General features: G+C 40.0%; 1 protein-coding gene across 1 annotated transcript in view; it reads left to right on the forward strand.

Moving 5' to 3' along the window:
- Positions 1-18984, forward strand: part of SLC39A10 (solute carrier family 39 member 10) — a 143550-nt gene that overhangs the window by 28962 nt on the left and 95604 nt on the right. The window lies entirely within an intron of this gene.

An 18984-nucleotide genomic window follows, 5' to 3' on the forward strand; every position in this document is an offset into this window, starting at 1 on the left:
AAGCAGACCTAACCAGACATGTTGAGAGTTAGTAGAGACTAAATGATTACTTAACGGGTGTGTTTAGGCTCACAGGGAAACTCATCCTAGAGAATTCTGAAGCAGAAACACAACAGCCACAAACTGGAAAACCTGAGTAACTCTACCTGGAAGCCAAATAAGCCTCCATATTGAAAGAAGTCCTTTTATTCTATGAAAGAAAAAAAAAAAAAAAAAACAAAAAACAAAACAAGACTTTAAACATTCGGCAAACTTAGTTACTCTTCAAAAGTAAATAACGCAGCACACCAAAGATATGGTACAGTTCTTTCAGAAACAAATTATGACTTAATTTAAAAGGCAATACACTAATTTCAGGCTACCATGTCAGAAAAAAATAAGGAATTGAGAATTAAAAGTCTTGCTGTGTGCTTTCTTTCCACATAGAGAAACTAAAATGAAATGGAGGGAGAGAAGTCCTGTAAAGAAAAAGTATTCAGTCAGCTTTCGGATGCTTTGGTATAAAGAACTGATCATGGGAGTGTAATTCTATTAACAGCTGGGTTTCTGTCTGCTCCAGTAGGCTCCATCTTGTATTAGGGGGAGAGCTTGTATTTGTATGTTCTTTCCTTTCAGTGATTCCACGTTTAGGGTCAGTTATACCGTGAAAGGTTTTATACTTGCTTGCTAATCCTGGAATAACAGAAATACTAGCCAGTGTGCCTTTAGACCTTAAAAGATCTGTAAATGTGGGGCACCTGGGTGGCTCCGTAGGTTAAGCCTCTGACTCTCGGGTTTTGGCTCAGGCCATGATCTCGTGGGTTTGTGGGATTGAGCCCCATGTTGGGCTCTGAGCTGACAGCACAGAGCCTGCTTGGGATTCTCTCTCTCCTCCTCCCTCTGCCTCTCCCATGCTTGCTCTCTAACTCTCTTTCAAAATAAATAAATACTAAAAAAAAAATCTGGAAATGTAGTTCAGTACCCAAGTTTGGTTTTTTTTTTTAAATGTTTATTTATTTATTTTTGAGAAAGAGAGCACAAGCAGGGAGGGGCAGAGAGAGAGAGAGAGGGAGAGAGAGAGAGAGAGAATCCCACGTAGGCTCTGTGCTCTTAGAACAGAGCCCCATACGAGGCTCACAGTCACGAACCACAAGATCATGACCTGAGCTAAAATCGAGGGACAGATAGATGCTCAACCAACTGAGCCACCCAGGGGCCCCAGTACCCAGGTTTTTAACTTGTTTGGTTATGTTATATTTGGCATTTAAACTATCCTTTTCATTGACCTCACATTTTATTTAGATGAGTAAATTTGATTTTTTCTGCAGGTATGTGAATCTATTAATGTAATGTAGATACTTACACATGCTTTGAAAAAGTATGTAGTGTATATGTAATTGTTTTAAGAAAAACAATTTTTTTCTCCTGTGCACCTATTTGGAAGTATGCACCTAACACATTGAGGTACCGTTCTAAGCCACACAAAAAGATAAGTAACCAGCCTTTGCCCTCAAGGAGATTACTGTCTATTTTAGCAGATTTAATTTACCAAATCTGTTTTTTTCATAAGATGAAAGAATATTTAAGCTCTGCATATGTTGAGTAAGCACCTTGCCTAAGCAGTGGTGAGATAAAATGACTTTGGAGTTAGATGGACCTGGGCTTTTACCCTGGCACACTTAGTATTTCTGATCCTTCAAGTCTGAGAGTTTACTTTTTTTTTTTAAGTTTATTTATTTATTTATTTTGAGAGAGAGAGAGAGAAAGAGAAGGCATGAACAGAGAGGGGCAAAGAGAGGGAGGGAGAGGGAATCCCGATGCGGGGCTCAAACCCACAAACTGCAAGATCATGACCTGAGCCCGAGTTGGATGCTTAGCCGACTGAGCCACTCAGGGGCCCCGAGAATTCACTTTTAAAACAGGAATACTAATTTTTAGCTTACAAGCTTACAGAGGTTTCATGGGGTAAACATCATAATGCATATAAAGCGCCTATCAGAGGAGGTGGATGGGGGGATGGGAATAAATAAATAAATAAATAAATAAAATGCCTATCACAGAGATTAGCCCTAAATTTTTAGTAGCCTCCCCCCACCCCACATATATTATTTAAATGAAGAGTTCAGCTTCAGCATTTCTATAATTGTCTCCATTAATTTTTATCTAGTGTTATTTTAAAATAATTAAATAATTTAAATTTAAAATAATTTCATAAATGCAACCAGATTCTAATTGGCAGTACTTTGGGTGGCGAATGAGGCAGCAATTGAGCTGTTAAAAATTCAAGAGACAATATAGGAATGCCGGAACATGAAGGTCAAGAGCCAGGCCCCAATCCTTCCACACATTCATTACCAGCCACAGCCTCTGCTGTTAGAAATGATCTGCCAGGGCTGAGAGGTGTCCAGGGGAAGGAGAACAGGAAAAATGGATTCACAGTGTTTCTAAAAGGCCCGGAGAAAAGAAAAACAGCTAAGGAGATAGGGATTTGTTTTGCTAGGATTCTATAAAAAAGAAGAGCACATAAATTACACCAAGAGACTGTGACTAGAAATAAATATTGGTATATCTCAGCCCTCTGCTCCCCATCTTTGGAATCCTTTTTGTGGTTTTCTGCAGAGAGAACAAAAGGCACGTCCTCTCACCAGCACATCTTCCATCCCTGGACAGCACTTATGCCTCAGCCCTCCCTCCTTCCCCATGCTGTTGAACAAACCATGTGGAACAAGCGATACAGTAAACTTGAGACCCAACTTTAGTTCTCTACCTGAAAGCCAGACAGTCAACTCTGCTCACCTGATCACTCCTTGCAACCGTGTCCCTCAAAAATAATCAGGGCACATCCTACAAAGAAGGGGAAAACGGAAGGGTCTCCCTAATCAAGAAACTCTAAAACTTAACTGAAGTCCCCAGACCCTACAAGTTATTTGGAGAGTCTTCTTCATTCTTTAATTCCCCTGCTGTCTCCACATTCCACGCCTAATGAGAGAGGGAAGGTTGAAAGAAAACCAGTTTGGAGCACTTGGGTGGCTCAGTCAGTTAAGCGCCCAACTTCAGCTCAGGTCGTGATCTCACAGTTGGTGAGTTCAAGCCCCGCATCAGGCTCTGCACGGGTAGTGAGCAGCTTGCTTGGGATTCTCACTTTCTCTCCCTCTCTCTCTGCCCCTCTCCGACTCGTGCATGTGCTCTCCCTCTCTCTCTCTCAAAACAAACAAACTTAAAAAAAGAAACGCAGTTTGCTCATTTTTCCATCTTAATTTTCATACGGTCTCATTTTTTTTTTTTTTTAGTTTATTTATTTAAGTAATTTCTACACCCAACTTGGGGCTCGAACTCACGACCCCAAGTTCAAGTGCCGTACGTTCCCCCAACTGAGCCAGCCAGGCACCCCTGTTAGTGGTTTTGTTGTGTAGTATTCTATTGTGTGACTATAACACAATTTACTCTTCCCCAGCAATGAATAATTGTTTTCATTATTTGGCTGTTTAAGTAAATCTGCCTTGAGATCTCACTATGCATTTTTTTTAAGATATTATTTTTAAGTAATCTCTCCACCCAACATGAGGTGTGAATTTACAACCCCGAACTGAGTCGCATGCTCTAGGGACAGCCAGCCAGGCGCCCCTCCCACTGTGCATTCTTCATTTTTTCCAGGCCCCTCCCTGTGGAAATGTGGTGAATAGAATTGTGGAGAGGGTCTCCACACATCCAGTTAGTCTTGCCTCATGTTAGTTCTTCAGCTTACTTGGGCACCAGAATTCAAAGGAAGATAAAAATCCTTTGTTGCCCAAATTTGAGAGAGAGAGAGGGAGAGACAGAGACAGACAGACAGAAAGGGAGGGGGAGGGAGGTGGGAGGATAGAAGGAGGGAAGGGAGACAAGGGAAGAAGAGAGGAAATGTATAGGCATGATCTTTAACTGATAATTCTCATTTTATAGAGGTATCTGATCATCTTAATTTCTAAGAGCTAAATAAGTAATGCTTACATGATACATGATTCTTTACTTCACTCTTGGAAATACTCCATGTCCTCTGGAAATATTTAAAGAGCTTTGTCATATCCCTTTAAGAAGTGATAAAATCTGGGGCGGCTGGGTGACTCAGTCGGTTGAGCGTCTGACTTCAGCTTAGGTCATGATCTCACGATTCATGGGTTCGAATCCCCATGGGTTCGAATCCCGCATCAGGCTCTGTGCTGACAGCTCAGCCTGGAGCCTGCTTCGGATTCTGTGTCTCCCTCTCTCTCTGCCCTCCACCACTCATGCTATGTCTCTTAAAAATGAACATGTTAAAAAATTGTTTAAAAAAAGGAAGTGATAAAATCACAGTGTCAAGTGCAAGCTTCAGGGCCAACTTCACTAGGAAGTTTAGTTGACTGAGTATTTTTCCTAAAAGTTTTTTTTTTTTTTAACTTTATTAAGAATCCGAACTCTTGAACAAATCCCAGGGAGGCTGAGGAAAGCAATGAAATGCATTTTTAAATATACCGTTTTGAGCATTGTTGCCAGCAGTCTTCATTGCTGACTCTTATCCTTGATGCCTTATTCCACTTCCCCTAGATGTTTCCACTTTCGCTGTTACTTAATTTGTTTCCTCAAATGTGGAAAGTCATGAGACACTGAAGTTTGTTCCTTTAAGCCCTAGAATCTACATTAATAAATTATCTAGACAATTTCCTAACCTATCCCTGTTTTAAAATTTTGATATACAGATCATCTAAGAAACTGGTCAATTAAAGTAATCAGTCCATGGTAATTAGCAAATTATTTGCTCCACAGTTTATTATAGAGATTTTAATTTCTATCGTTAAGACTAAAAGTTTTTTAGAGATGCCTGGCTGGCTCAGTTGGTGGAGCGTGTGACTCTTAATCTCAAAGTCATGCGTTTGAGCCCCACGTTAGGTGTAGAGATTACTTAAAAATAAAAAAAAATAAAAAATTGTAATATTTATTTTTGAGCGAGACAGAGGGTCTGAAGCGCGCTCTGCACTGACTGACCCTGATGTGGGACTCACACTCACAAACCACCAGATCATGACCTGAGCCGAAGTTGGATGCTTAACTGACTGAGCCACCCAGGCACTCAAAATACAAAAAAAATTTTTAAGTAAAATCTTTAAAAAAAAGAATAATTTTCTTTTATTGTATGTTTGTTGTTCATTTGGGGAATGTTGACTTATTTTTAATTGTGTTCTTGTTTAGTCATGGGGAAATATACACATTCTTTATAACATCATCGATTAATATTTGAAATCAGGTTATAATCATTTTCTTTTTTAAAAAGAAAATTTTATTTATTTATTTATGAGAGAGAGAGAGAGAGAGAGAGAGAGAGAGGCGGATAGAGAATCCTAACCAGGCTCCACTCAGCACAGGGCCTGACGTGGGGCTTGAACCCATTAACCGTGAGACCACGACCTGAGCTGAAATCAGGAGTTGAACGCTTAACTGACTGAGCCACCCAGGCATCCCTATAATCATTTTCAACTAAGTTTATGCCAAATGAAGTTTGAGAGGCTTCATGATAAATCTCATCTCATAGACCCTCATAAGAGTAACCACTTGGTATTTATTGTACAATAAATTGCAAATGACATTAAAATAGTGACACATAGCTGTGCAAACATGGCAAGCCAAGTTCTGGACATCAACCCTTTAACCAAAAAGAGTTAATGTAAGAAAAAAATGCAAATGACTTCTCAATTTCCTCTTTTTAGCAATTATAGGTAGAAGTTTAAAGTACGGTTAGAATTTGCCTGTGATTTTTTTTTTCCTCCTGTAGTATTTAGGGCTAGGATGAGTGAAGCTTCTATGATGAGTGTTTTACCTCACCGCTCATGGGTTGGAAGTAGTTTTATTTAAAGACAGGATGGAAAGTATAGGGGCCAAAGCTGAGAGAGAAAAGATAAATATTTGTGTTGAAGGGCAGTGGCCATAGAAATGCATTAGATAATAAGTATATAAAAGGCTTGGCATTTATTACATTGCTTGGAAGGATATTTTGGAGTCTCCTGAGATTTCTTGAAAACCACATTAGCGTCCATCTGGGAAAGAGTTCTCTGCCCTAACCCACATTCCCAGGCCAACTTTCAGGCTTTCCTTAAAAGGTGCTTTGTATTAAGCTGTCAGGAAATAGCCCTTTGTTAGCCCTTTGGTTCTGGGCTCAAAAAAGGCTGAAGTGATAAATTGTGATTCTATTTTTTTTAAAAAAACCACTCTAGCTAGAGATGGTTTTGAATTCCTATGATAGTGTTTAATTTGTTCGAGATTCTTATTCAGCATTTACAATTGGCTCAATGTTAGGGAGAAGGAGAAACCTGTTGATACAGCTCCTTTAAGTGCTGCGGGTTTCAAAACAACTGTAGATAGCACACATTCCTGGGGTGAGGCAGAGGGTGAGCTGAAAGCCTTCCCCATTCATTGAAAGAAGGAGAAAGGGACTGAACTTACCTCCCAGCAGGTGAAGTTAAGCATGTCCTGTAAGTGGATTGATTTGTTATATAAATCAAAGTTCTGTTTGAAGGGACCATAAACAATACTTTGTCACCTGGTACCTTCTGTTTCTCCACCCCACCCTCAAAGCCCCCCAGAGCTCATTGCTGGGGAAATGTTCCCTTCTTGTTGAGAGATGTCTTTCTTCCTCTTTGATGATTGTTATTTTTTTTCCTCTTTCTTTTTAGCTCAAAAGGAGATTTTTTTTTCCTTTTTGTCACGTCTGTGTCTTTTCTCATACATTACATTGTTTCTCTTTTGCTTTGTTACTAGGCTTGTTTACATCTTAAAAACAAATGTGAGCTTCCTATCAAAACAAAATAAATGCATGCTCTCTAGAATTATAAAGGAATAGTACAGCTGTCCTCAGTGATTATGTTCTTTGAGCATCTAAAATTTTGAAAGTGCTTAGAAATTTCTTTTTAACAAAAGCTATCAAAAAACTCCTTACAGAAACCCATTTTGTGAAGTTTTTGAGTGTTGCTTTTGTGGATGGTTTACAGAAATGCCTAGTGTGTTTCAGAAGTACCTGTGCATGTGTCAGTGCAGTGAAAGCTCAACAATTTAAAACGTTAGACTGATTTTTTTATTTGCAGTTAATTTTGTACATTTATCCAGCGAAGTGCTTTTTTAAATAATATTTTTGCAGAGACAGATAAAAAGCATTACTCAGTGCAACAACTTAACTTGAAAAGGAATAACAGATAAGTGTTGTGGGAGCCCGAGAAAATGGTTGCTGATACTTTGAAAGCTACGCCCTAGGATTGCCATTTCAAATTGTAGAACTGTTGTCAAACTCTTTAGCAATGTAGAGAGACCTTCTAGGGTGTATCTTCACCTGCTGTGAACTTCCCGTTCTCCTTTGTTCTGCCCCTGATCTCTGATCTCCCATCTCAGGGTCCTTCGTATTCAAGGACACTGGTGCTGAACTGCCAGCAGTCTCTGGCTGGAACCATGGACTGCTCTGACTCATCCATACTTTGATCCTGTGAGATCATTTATTCTAGGAGTAATGACATTCATTTTCCAGGAGGCTGGCGGTCTAGGCTACCACAGAAGGGATGAAGGTAAAGGACCCAAAATAGCATTGGAACACGAGCAGGAGCTCGATAACTATTTGTTGGATGAAAGTCTTCAACTGTTTCCTTCATGCCAATGGTGTCTGCAACCGACCATGAGGGAGCCAGCTTGCTTTTTCTGTTAGTATTGCAGTTATAATTCTGACTTTTAAAATACCGAGGGACTTGACATTGCCAAATTTAAGTAAGTAAGCTTGGCCTAATTTACTTAAATAATCATCCCAAGCCCTCCAATGCCTTGTAGCTTTATTTCCAATATACCCTTTAAATTTTGCTTACAGGACTTGGGAAGGAGGATGGCCGAGCTGGTGATGCTCCAGGCCCTCCATACCCCCAAATAAGAGCATTGTTACGTGTTGAACTTGGCCACGTGATATTGTTGTCACAGATGCTTTAGCTGCTCAAGAAACATTTTAAAAATAAATACCAAAAATCCACATTAAAAACACTTCTGGTTAAAACAGCCTGAGCTTCAGACAAACTCCGCTGATTTCACTATTCCATCTCTAGCAAACCGGGAGGCCCCAGGCATTTGTGGCTTTTTTAATTAAAGTGTAGTTGACACATAATATCACATTGTTTTCCGGTGCACAACATATCGGCTGTGTCTTCTGATGGCTTCTACCTGTTATCAGTTATTTGTCCTTGCCTGTGGTATACATGAGAAACGAGACACTAGGGTATCTGCATTCTCTCTGCTACTACCCAATGAGTGACCACTCCTTCGGAAGAGAACAAAGCTCTCTAGAGCAGGACTTCCCCAAATTTATAGTGTATATGAAAATCACTGGAGAGGTTGTCACAATGCAGTTCTGATTCTGTAAGTCCAGGGTGGGACCTAGTAATCTGCATTTTTAGCAAGTCCCAGGAGATGCAAATGCCACTGGTCTACATTTGTATCACCTAGGCATTTTTTTTTTAAGCTGCAAATCCTTGGGGGGCACCTGGGTGGCTCAGTCGGTTAAGCATCCGACTTGGGCCCAGGTCATGATCTCGCGGTCTGTGAGTTCGAGCCCCGCATCGTGCTCTGTGCTGACAGCTCAGAACCTGGAGCCTGCTTCGGATTCTGTGTCTCCCTCTCTCTCTGCCTCTCCCCCGCGCACACTCTGTCTCTCTCTCTCTCTGTCTCTCAAAAAATAAATAAATGTTAAAAAACATTTGAAAAAAAAAACCCCTGCAAATCCTTGGGTTTCACCTCTATATCATCCTCCTACACTCTTCCCCAACCCCATTCCAGGTTTCTCATCGAATTGGCCTTGAGTTTTGGCCTAAGCATGGAGACTTTTTTAAGCTCCCAAGTGATACTAATACTCAGCCAAGTTTAAGAAACTCCAGATCTGGTTTTTCATCAGTTTCTACTTGGAAATCCATTTACTTACATGTATCAAATGTCTGGTCCTGGTCCCTGTAGGCATTTGTTTTCCTTCCTTCCATCCTCCCTCTCTTTCTTTTTCTTTCTTTCTTTCTTTCTTTCTTTCTTTCTTTCTTTCTTCCTTTTTTCTAAAGTTTACTTATTTTGAGAGAGAGAGAAAGAGCGAGATTGGGTGAAGGGCAGAGAGAGAGAGGGAGAGAGAGAATCCCAAGCAGGCTCTGCACCGTCAGTGTAGAGCCCAATGTGGGGCTTGAACCCACAAACTGTGAGATCATTACTTGAGCAGAAATCAAGAGCCTGATGCTAAACTGACTGAGCCACCCAGGCGCCCCGGCATTTGTTTTTCTGAATTAAATGCTCTTCCCTTTCTTGAGGAAATCCTATCAGTCTTTCAAAGTGCTTTTTCAAATACTACTGCCTTTTTCACACAGTTAACACATTTAAAAAATTATTTTGGCACTCACCTTGCTCTAAATCCCATGCGACTTTATTTGTAACTCCTAAGGCAATGACAACATTCAGCCTTATAATTATATGTGTATTTATCTAAACCTCCTAGTTGATAAACTACCTGAAGGCAGACATTGTCTCACCTCTTTTATATTTTCCCTGTAGTTTCCCAACCAGTGGTCTCACACAGTGCCCTGAGCATGCATTTCTTCATCCAGCAAGCATTCCCATAGAGCTAGTGTGCCAAGCGGGCCAGGCTCTGGTGAGGCACGCCAAACACGTTCCCTCCCCCTTCTAGGAGCTTCACCGTCCAATGAGGGAGACCAATATGCACAAATGATTTACAAAGACAAATGTAAGAGTTCAACCAAGATGAGAGAATCTAAATGATTCCAGATTGGAAAGAAAGTCTTCTTGAGGAAATGATTGAGATCTGAAGAATCTATAAGTAGGTGAAGGTGGGGAATAAGGGTGAAGCGCATCAAGACAAAGAAAACTGGAGCATTTGCATAATTTTAGAAGTTAATTTGTTTTTAATCAAAATCTTCCTACGCTTATCCTCCATGTACCCAGGTCCCCAGTGAGGTACCAACAACTATTAGTTTCTTGTGTTTCCTTTTAGTCTCTTTAAGTATGTTCAAGTAAATACATAGTAAACACTGAATTTTCACCTCTGAACAATGCTCCCCCCAGCCTTTATAATTTATTTATTTATTTTCATTTCCTTACTCTTTCGTAAGGGAAAACTTGTTTTTTTAGAGAGATAGAGCGTGAGTGGGAGAGAGGCAGAGAGAGGAGACACAGAATCCGAAGCAGGCTCCAGGCTCTGAGCTGTCAGCACAGAGCCCAATGGGACTCAAACTCACAGACTGTGAGATCATGACCTGAGCTGAAGTTGGACGCTTAACCGACCGAGCCACCCAGGCACCCCTGGGAAAACTTGTTTTAAAGCTGAACAGTATTCTATTACGTAGCTCTTTTAAGTGGTATGTCCCCAATAGTTGGCTTGCTTACAGTATTTTACTATTGCAAACAAGGCCACAATGAATAATCTTGAACTTCAGACATTTTTCACATGTGAAAGTATATCCTGGAAGATCATTTTCCAGAAGAGAAACAGCTGAGTCATGAGCATATGCATTTGTAATTTTGAGAGATATTGTGAGATTGCCTTCCATGTGTTTTATTTTTTGTTTTAGTATTTTATTTTACATTCTCACTAGAAATATACAAGAGCCCCTTTCTCTATTACATCCTCAATAGTGTGTTATCAACTTTTTGGATATTTGTTTAGATCTACTAGGTACCAATAAAGATGTCTTAATAATTTTAGTTTGGATCTCTCTTATGAGTGAAGTTGAACACCTTTTGATATGTTTAAGAGTTATTTATACATTTAAAAAAAATTTTTTTTTCAACGTTTATTTATTTTGGGGACAGAGAGAGACAGAGCATGAACGGGGGAGGGGCAGAGAGAGAGGGAGACACAGAATCGGAAACAGGCTCCAGGCTCTGAGCCATCAGCCCAGAGCCTGACGTGGGGCTCGAAATCCCGGACCGCGAGATCGTGACCTGGCTGAAGTCGGACGCTTAACCGACTGCGCCACCCAGGCGCCCCTATTTATACATTTTTTATCTCTAAACTTCCTATTATTTTTAAAGATTTTTTTAAATGTTTATTTTTGAGAGAGAGAGAGAACACAAGCAGAGAAGGGGCCGAGAGAAAGGAGGACAGAGGATCTGAAGCAGGCTCTGTGCTGACAACAGATAGTGTGAGGCGGGACTCAAACTCAAGAACCAGAGATCATGACCTGAACTCAAGTCAGCACTTAATAAACTGAGCCACCCGGTGCCCCTAAAGATTTTACTTTATTTGTTTTTTCTTTAATGTTTACTTTTGACAGAGAGAGAGGGAGAGAGACAGTGTGTGACTGAGTGAGGGGAAGAGAGAGGGAGACACAGAATCCAAAGCAGGCTCGAGGCTCTCAGCTATAAGCACAGAGCCCGATGTGAGGCTCGAACTCAGACTGCGAGATCATGACCCGAGCTGAAGTTGGACACTTAACAGACTGAGCCACCCAGACGCCCCAAGATTTTACTTTAAAGTAATCTCTACACCCACCATGGGACTCACACAAACCTGAGATCAACAGTCACATGTTCTACTGACTGAGCCAGCCAGGTGCTCCTAAACTTCTTGTATTCATACTCTTTGCCCATTTTTATATTGGGTTGTTGGTAACTTTATTATTGATTTCTAAAAGCTGTTTATGTATTAAAGATTTTATACTTTTTTTGATGTGAGTTACTATTAATTCTCCCAGTCTTTTGTATTTGTTTATAGTGTTGTGAAGTTTTTGTTTGTTAGTTGTTTGTTTTACTCATTTGTTTTTATCTTATAGTTGATTTTGATTTTGATAGAGTTAACCTTATTAATCTTTTCTATGATTTCAGGATTTTAAGTCATAGTTTGAGTGGCCTAAACCATTCCAAGACTATGAATAAATTCTTCTAGGTTTCATTCTAGAACAGTTGTAGCTCTGCTTTTTTATAGTCAAGTCTTTGATTTTTCATATACACTTGGCATATGATATAAGGTATTCATTTGATTGTTTTTGTATGCCCATTTGCTGTCAAAATGTCATTTATTAAATTTTTTAATGTTTATTTATTTTTGAGAGAGACAGAGACAGACTGTGAGCAGTTTAGGGGTAGAGAGAGAGGGAGGCACAGAATCCGAAGCAGGCTCCAGGCTCTGAGCCATCAGCACAGAGCCCAATGTGGGGCTCGAACTCAGGAGCTGTGAGATCATGACCTGAGCTGAGGTCAGAGGCTCAATTGACTGAGCCACTCAGGCACCCCATTTATTTTTTTAAAAAATACAACAATGAGAACCTTGAGAAAGGGAAGCAAGACTCAAGTCTGGGAGACCAGTTCTAGGGATAAGCAAGTGAAGGGTTAGGGAAATTTAAATAGTTAATCTCTGTAGCCACATGGATATTACATGACTGCTGCCCTAATCACCACCCTTTCATGGTAGACATGGCCAATCTGACGTGATACTTAAAAAAAAAAAATTTTTTTTATTGTTTATTTATTTTTGAGAGAGAGAGACAGAGCATGAGTAGGGGAGGGGCAGAGAGCAAGGGAGACACAAACTCCAAAGCAGGCTCCAGGCTGTGAGGTGTCAGTACAAAAGCCCAACGTGGGGCTCAAACCCACTGACCAAGAGATCATGACCCGAGCTGAGGTCAGATGCTCAACTGACTGAGCCACCCAAGCACCCCTGACATGATACTTCTCAAAACATTGTTTCAGGCAGCCACTTCGTATTAATCAAAATGGATACATTTGCCATCTCTGGTGTAGGATTTGATTTAGGAAGTATGGGGGAGTAAGAGAAGTGGCAAGAGAGGTAACTGAAAGGGCAAGTAATGTCAGGGTCTTGAATGCATATTAAGCAATGGAGATAATGTGACTTCTTGGTTTTTTAAGGGCACAAAGTGGCATATGTGTTTCAACAAAGTGAGGTAATGATGGCTCGAAAAAGAGAAACCCAAAGCTACTGTAGTCGTCCAATCTAGGGATGCAGCATATCTGAACTCAGATAGTGAACTAGAGGAGAAGGGCCGTATTCAAGAGGCAAACCTGGTAGGACATGTAAGTGTTGAATTGCAGGACTTCGAAGAAATTAACTATAGGTAGCGAGAGACAAGATAGACTAAAAAAATGATTAGTTCCTTAAAGTAGGGCATGTAGTGGTTCCGAGACCCAGATGGAGAACTTAGGAGGAGGAACACATTTCAGGACGGAGAGACGATAGTAAAGGGAATGAGTGTGGTTTTGGATTTCTGATATGAATGCTGTATTTGGACTGTTCGTGTTTGTCCAGCTCTGGGCTAAAACTATGATGTGCTTAGGAATAAAGAGAAGAGATAGTATTGATTCATACAGAGTAATTACTTGAGGACAGAAGCTGAAAAAATGACCCGTTACGTCTACGGATTCTCAATATGAAAGATGACTGCCTCAAGTTGTGGGAAAAGATGAGTTTGCAAATGGAGCGTGTAATAATGAAAACAACAACAAAAGCTGATACAAGTCTATACAAACTGGAATAGGATGCATGAGGTGATCTTATGATGATAATTCTGTGTTAGCCTCCACCAGCCAGTCTCAGCATATTATGTCCAAGCTTGGGCTCCAGGTCTTTAGACATTAAAATCCTGGAGAACATTCAAAGAGCAACAAAGATAATTAAAGGGTTAGAAATAATAGCTGAGGCATGAAACTATAGTTGAGTTAGCCTGGAGAAAAAACAAATGGTTACTCCATTCACAGTAGATGAAAGCACCATAGAGATAACTATTTCCTCAAGTTTGGAGCAAGAGAAGAAGGGATTAAATTGTAAATTGATGTGCATGAGATATGGGCCAAAACTTCCTGAGATGAAGGTTAAATAATAGATTAGAGTTAAATATGGTAGTTCAAGTTGTCTGGAGGTTGTGAAATCTCTCTGTGAATCTTTAAAGCATCGAGAGCTAAACGGAAATCCTCCATTTAGCAAGCACTCTGTACTTAAGGATCCAATTCCTTACCCCTGCCAGCAAAAATGCACCGCAGATCTTGTGCGAGTTGCTGCCATAAGATCCTTATTCTAAAAGGTAATTGCCACCATCGATGCCCCTTTGAAAGCCATGCATTCATTTGATAATTATTATTTTTTTTTTTTAAAGATTTTTTTTTTTTTTTCAACGTTTATTTATTTTGGGGACAGAGAGAGACAGAGCATGAACGGGGGAGGGGCAGAGAGAGAGGGAGACACAGAATCGGAAACAGGCTCCAGGCTCTGAGCCATCAGCCCAGAGCCCGACGCGGGGCTCGAACTCACGGACCGCGAGATCGTGACCTGGCTGAAGTCGGACGCTTAACCGACTGCGCCACCCAGGCGCCCCGATAATTATTTTTTAACAATACACGTGGGACATTATTTTAGGTGCCAAGGATATTGAGTGAACAAAACAGAAGAAATGAATGTACCCACAGTTTACTGAGTATTGCTGTATGTCAGGTACTGAGCAACTACCTGCTTAATTCCAAAGGCCTCCTTTTTATTTTTTTTAAGTTTATTTATTTATCTTAAAAGAAAGAGAATGAGTGGGGGAGGGGCCGAGAGAGAGAAAGACAGAGGATCCAAAGCAGGCCCAGCACTGACAGCAGAGAGCCCAGTGTGGGGCTTGAAGTCATGAACTGCATGATCACTCATCTGACTGAGCCACCCAGGCATCCCTGGAGACTTACTTTAATGAGGGCAACTTTTTAAATTGTTCGCATAAGCAAAATTAGAACATACATCATTTAGGTGTTTATGTAATAAATGTAGATATGCCATGTATTTTAAATGTTTAATAACGTGAAATATTTGGAAGGCTACTACAAGAAAACACGTTTAGAAATTAGCTGAATTTTTTAAAGCCATATTTGGAATTGGAAATTGATTGCTATATGGATTGTGAGTTCTTTGATTTCTTTGAAGATAGTGTTTGATGGAGTTCACTTTCATGGTACCAGACTCAGTGTAGAATTTTGTATCTTTACAGAAGCATCAACCACACCAATTTAGAAGCTACCTATAGACAGGGAGTCACATTCCTTCTGTTATCATTTCCAAATGCTTTGAATCATCCCCATATCACCTTATCCAATTCTCCAGATAGAGGACTTGGCAGTAGCAGAAGGTAGGAATAAGGAGAAAAGGTAAAGGTCAGCATGATTAGGAAAAATCATTTTACTGGTAACATTTTCACTAATTCAAAAGAGGTTAGAGTGGGAGAAAGAGGCAAAGCATAACAGACTCTTAAAAACTGAGAACAAACTGAGGGTTGGTGGGGGGTGGGAAGGAGGGGAGGGTAGGTATGGGCATTGAAGAGGGCATCTTTTGGGATGAGCACTGGGTGTTGTATGGAAACTAATTTGACAATAAATTTCATATGCAAAAAAGAATAATAATAAAAATTTTTTTTTCACTAATTCAGAGATGTGTGAACTAGCCAGAATAAATTGTAGTAGTTCAAAAGTATGAAGGGATCCAGCATTGGAAGAGAATTTGGCCTGGTAAGATAGATTAATGAATGGATTTTTTGTAACTGTATAACCAGACAGACTTTGATGACTTTGACGATTTTGGGGGGGGGGTTCCAGAGTATCCCAAAATTAATTGTGTTTTTATAGAACAATTATCTGTGATCATAATAAATCCAATGACCAATTCACCATGTGTAGGAAAATATGCTGGGTGCTTTCCTCTGCCCATGCTTGAGCATGCTGTCTCTCTCTCTCTAAAATATGTAAGATAAAAAAAAAAAATAGAACTTGAGACCCATTTAATAAAAAGGTCCACTGTATTCAGTGCTGTTCTGCCAAACTTACACAAGGGCACATGTTTCCTGACAGGATTGATTTTGAGTCTACTGTTTTGTCAATAATTTGTGGGTTGTTTTTTTTTTCATCCTAAGTGTATGTTGTATATTAACACTTCTGTTTAAGGGGTTTTTTTGTTTGTTTGTTTTTAAGTTCTTATTTATTTATTTATTCATTTAAGTAATCTCTACACCCATTGTGAAGCTCAAACTCACGACCCCAAGGTCAAGAGTTGCATGCTTCAATGACTGAGCCAGTCAGGTGCTCTCAAGGTTTCATTTAGAAGTACAAGTACGTTAGTGATCTTATAAGTTTCTATAAGAACATAGATTCTCCCCAACCCCTGCCACTCCAACCTTGCCCAGTATTTTGTAATTTATTTTAAGTAGATTATTTGTACGAGAAGTAAATATGTCCTTTTGACGCTAGTATACATTTCTAAACAAAAGAGGCCATACTAAACCAAATATTTACTGTGAAGCAAGTAACTGGTACTCTACACATACAACATCCTGAGTAAACTTTATTTTGGCTTTCTTAACCAAAGTTTAAGGCAACCCATTAATTGTAAGATTTGCCTCTCAAACAAAAACTTGGCCTTGAAAAGAGAAACCTGTCTGGCTTTATAAAATGGTTTATTTCAAATTTAAAAATTTTTTTTTTCAACGTTTATTTATTTTTGGGACAGAGAGAGACAGAGCATGAACGGGGGAAGGGCAGAGAGAGAGGGAGACACAGAATCGGAAACAGGCTCCAGGCTCTGAGCCATCAGCCCAGAGCCTGACGCGGGGCTCGAACCCACGGACCGCGAGATCGTGACCTGGCTGAAGTCGGACGCTCAACCGACTGCGCCACCCAGGCGCCCCTATTTCAAATTTTAAATGGGCCAAAATGAATATACTGTATCATATACTTTCATTTATATGATTTTGTTTCTCAGCAACTTACTGTTTCATCCTTTAATAATGGAAGAGCCTGAAAACATTGTGAGGGTACTTGTAACATTGCTAAAGAATTCCATCAAAGTAATGATGTTTTAGTCATTAAAAATGTAAAACTCAATGGGGTGCCTGGGTGGCTCCGTCAGATAAGCTTCTGACTCTTGATTTCTACTCAGGTCACGATCTTATGGTTCATGACATTGTTAGTGGGATGGAACCCTGAGTAGGGCTCTGCACTGACAGCATGGAACCTGTTTGGGACTCTCTCTCTCTCTCTCTCTCTCTTTCTCTATCTCTCTCCCCACACCCCCAATAAATAAATAAATAATAAATAAATACATAAATAAATAAATAGTGTAAAACTCAACACACACACACACACACACACACACACACACACACCCTCTTAAGTATATAGAGGATTGGGAAAAATTAGACCAAGGACTCAAAATCTAAAATAATAGCTTTGTCATTTCCTGAAAGTTTATAGTCAGGAAGAAAATAAAGGAGGAAGATCATTCACCAGTCCAAATCTGGTGACCCCTTCAGTTATATCCATTCCACTTACTTTTTTTAATTGTTTTTAATGTTTATTTTATTTATTTTGAGAGAGGGAGAGATAAAGTGTGAGCAAGGGAGGGGCAGAGATAAAGGGAGAGAGAGAGAATCCCAAGCAGGCTCTGTGTAAGCTGAGCCAAAATCAAGAGTCAGACCCTTAACCGACTGAGCCACCCAAGTGCCCCAACTTGTTTTCATTTATTAAAGATACAAGTGTAGGGGCACCTGGCTGGCTCAGTTGATAGAGCATGGGATGCTTGATCTCAGGGTCATGAGTTCGAGCCCACATTGGGAGTAGAGTTTACCTAAAAGAATAAAAAAAATTAAATTAAAAATTAAAACAAAAACACAAAGTGTGGCCATTGCCTACCCTGGAGGAGGGAAGAGTGAACCTTCTACTCATAAGTTATCAAACTTTGAAAAGGCAATTTCGAAAGATGCTAATAGCATATATTTGAGAATAGTCACAGTCTTTGTTCAGTAAAGCACTACAGATTTAAAACTTTGTTGACAACTTATGCTGATCAGCCAGTTACATAAAAAGTGCTTCTTCACTATTTTTTTAAAGATTTTATTTTTAAGTAATCTATATACCCAAAATGGGGCTCAAAGTCACGACCCCGAGATCAAGAACTGCGTGTTCCACTGACTGAGTGAGCTGGGCGCCTCCTTCATCACTTTCCATTCCCATCCTCATCCATTTATGAAGCACCTATTGTGTGCAAGGCATTAGGATTACAGATGAGCAAGGAGAATGCATATATAAATAAGAGCTCTGCCCATCCTGCCCATCTTAAGTTTTTTTTTAAGAAGTTAAAAAAAAAAAAAAAATAAGAGTTCAATCCATCCTGGATTGCCCAGTAGACACCAGCAAGGGAGAGATACAAACAATTGAAGAAAGCTCGGCAATGATAAACTTATTCAATTTTTTTTTTTTTAATTTTTAACGTTTATTTATTTTTGAGAGACCGAGATAGAGCACGAGCAGGGGAGGGGCAGAGCTAGAGAGGGAGACACAGAATCTGAAGCAGGCTCCAGGCTCTGAATTGTCAGCACGGAGTGTGATGCGGGGCTCAAACTCACAAACTGTGAGATCATGACCTGAGCCGAAGTTGGAAGCTTAACCAACTGAGCCAGCCAGACACCCCCTTATTTTTTTTAAATTATTTCTTTTACGTAAACTTACACAAATTTTTGTAAGCAAAAGAAAGAAACAAAAAACAAACTGGAGAGAAGCTCTTAATTTAGGTATGCAGGTAAGTTTTGCATGCGGGCATTTGTAGCTTGGTACTGACTTGACTGAAACAATGCACGAGGAATCATAATCTTCAGGGGTCTAGGCCTTTAAAAGTTCCAACTGAGGCCCTGCCCTGGCCTTCCTTATCTTGAGGAAGTGAAAACGTCTGATATTTTCTTCTGTTCCATCCTCTTTATTTTACCCCTAGAGATAGCAGTCATATGACCAGAAAGCCTAAAATGTGTCAGACTTCCCTTGGGATAAAAAGGCCTCATTCACACTCAGATGGTGGAGTACCAAAAGCAGTGAATCTGATTCTTGATGGTCTGACTGTACAGTAGGGCTCCTTGCTAGTTTACCTCTTCTTTCCTGATGGCTTTGCTCATGAAGCTCTGAGATGAGAGAGTAAGAAGGCCAAGTTCAATTTGACATATAAAAGAGAAAATAATACAGTAC

This window comes from Leopardus geoffroyi, chromosome C1, assembly GCF_018350155.1.
Source record: "Leopardus geoffroyi isolate Oge1 chromosome C1, O.geoffroyi_Oge1_pat1.0, whole genome shotgun sequence".
In the NCBI taxonomy this organism is placed as follows: Eukaryota; Metazoa; Chordata; class Mammalia; order Carnivora; family Felidae; genus Leopardus; species Leopardus geoffroyi.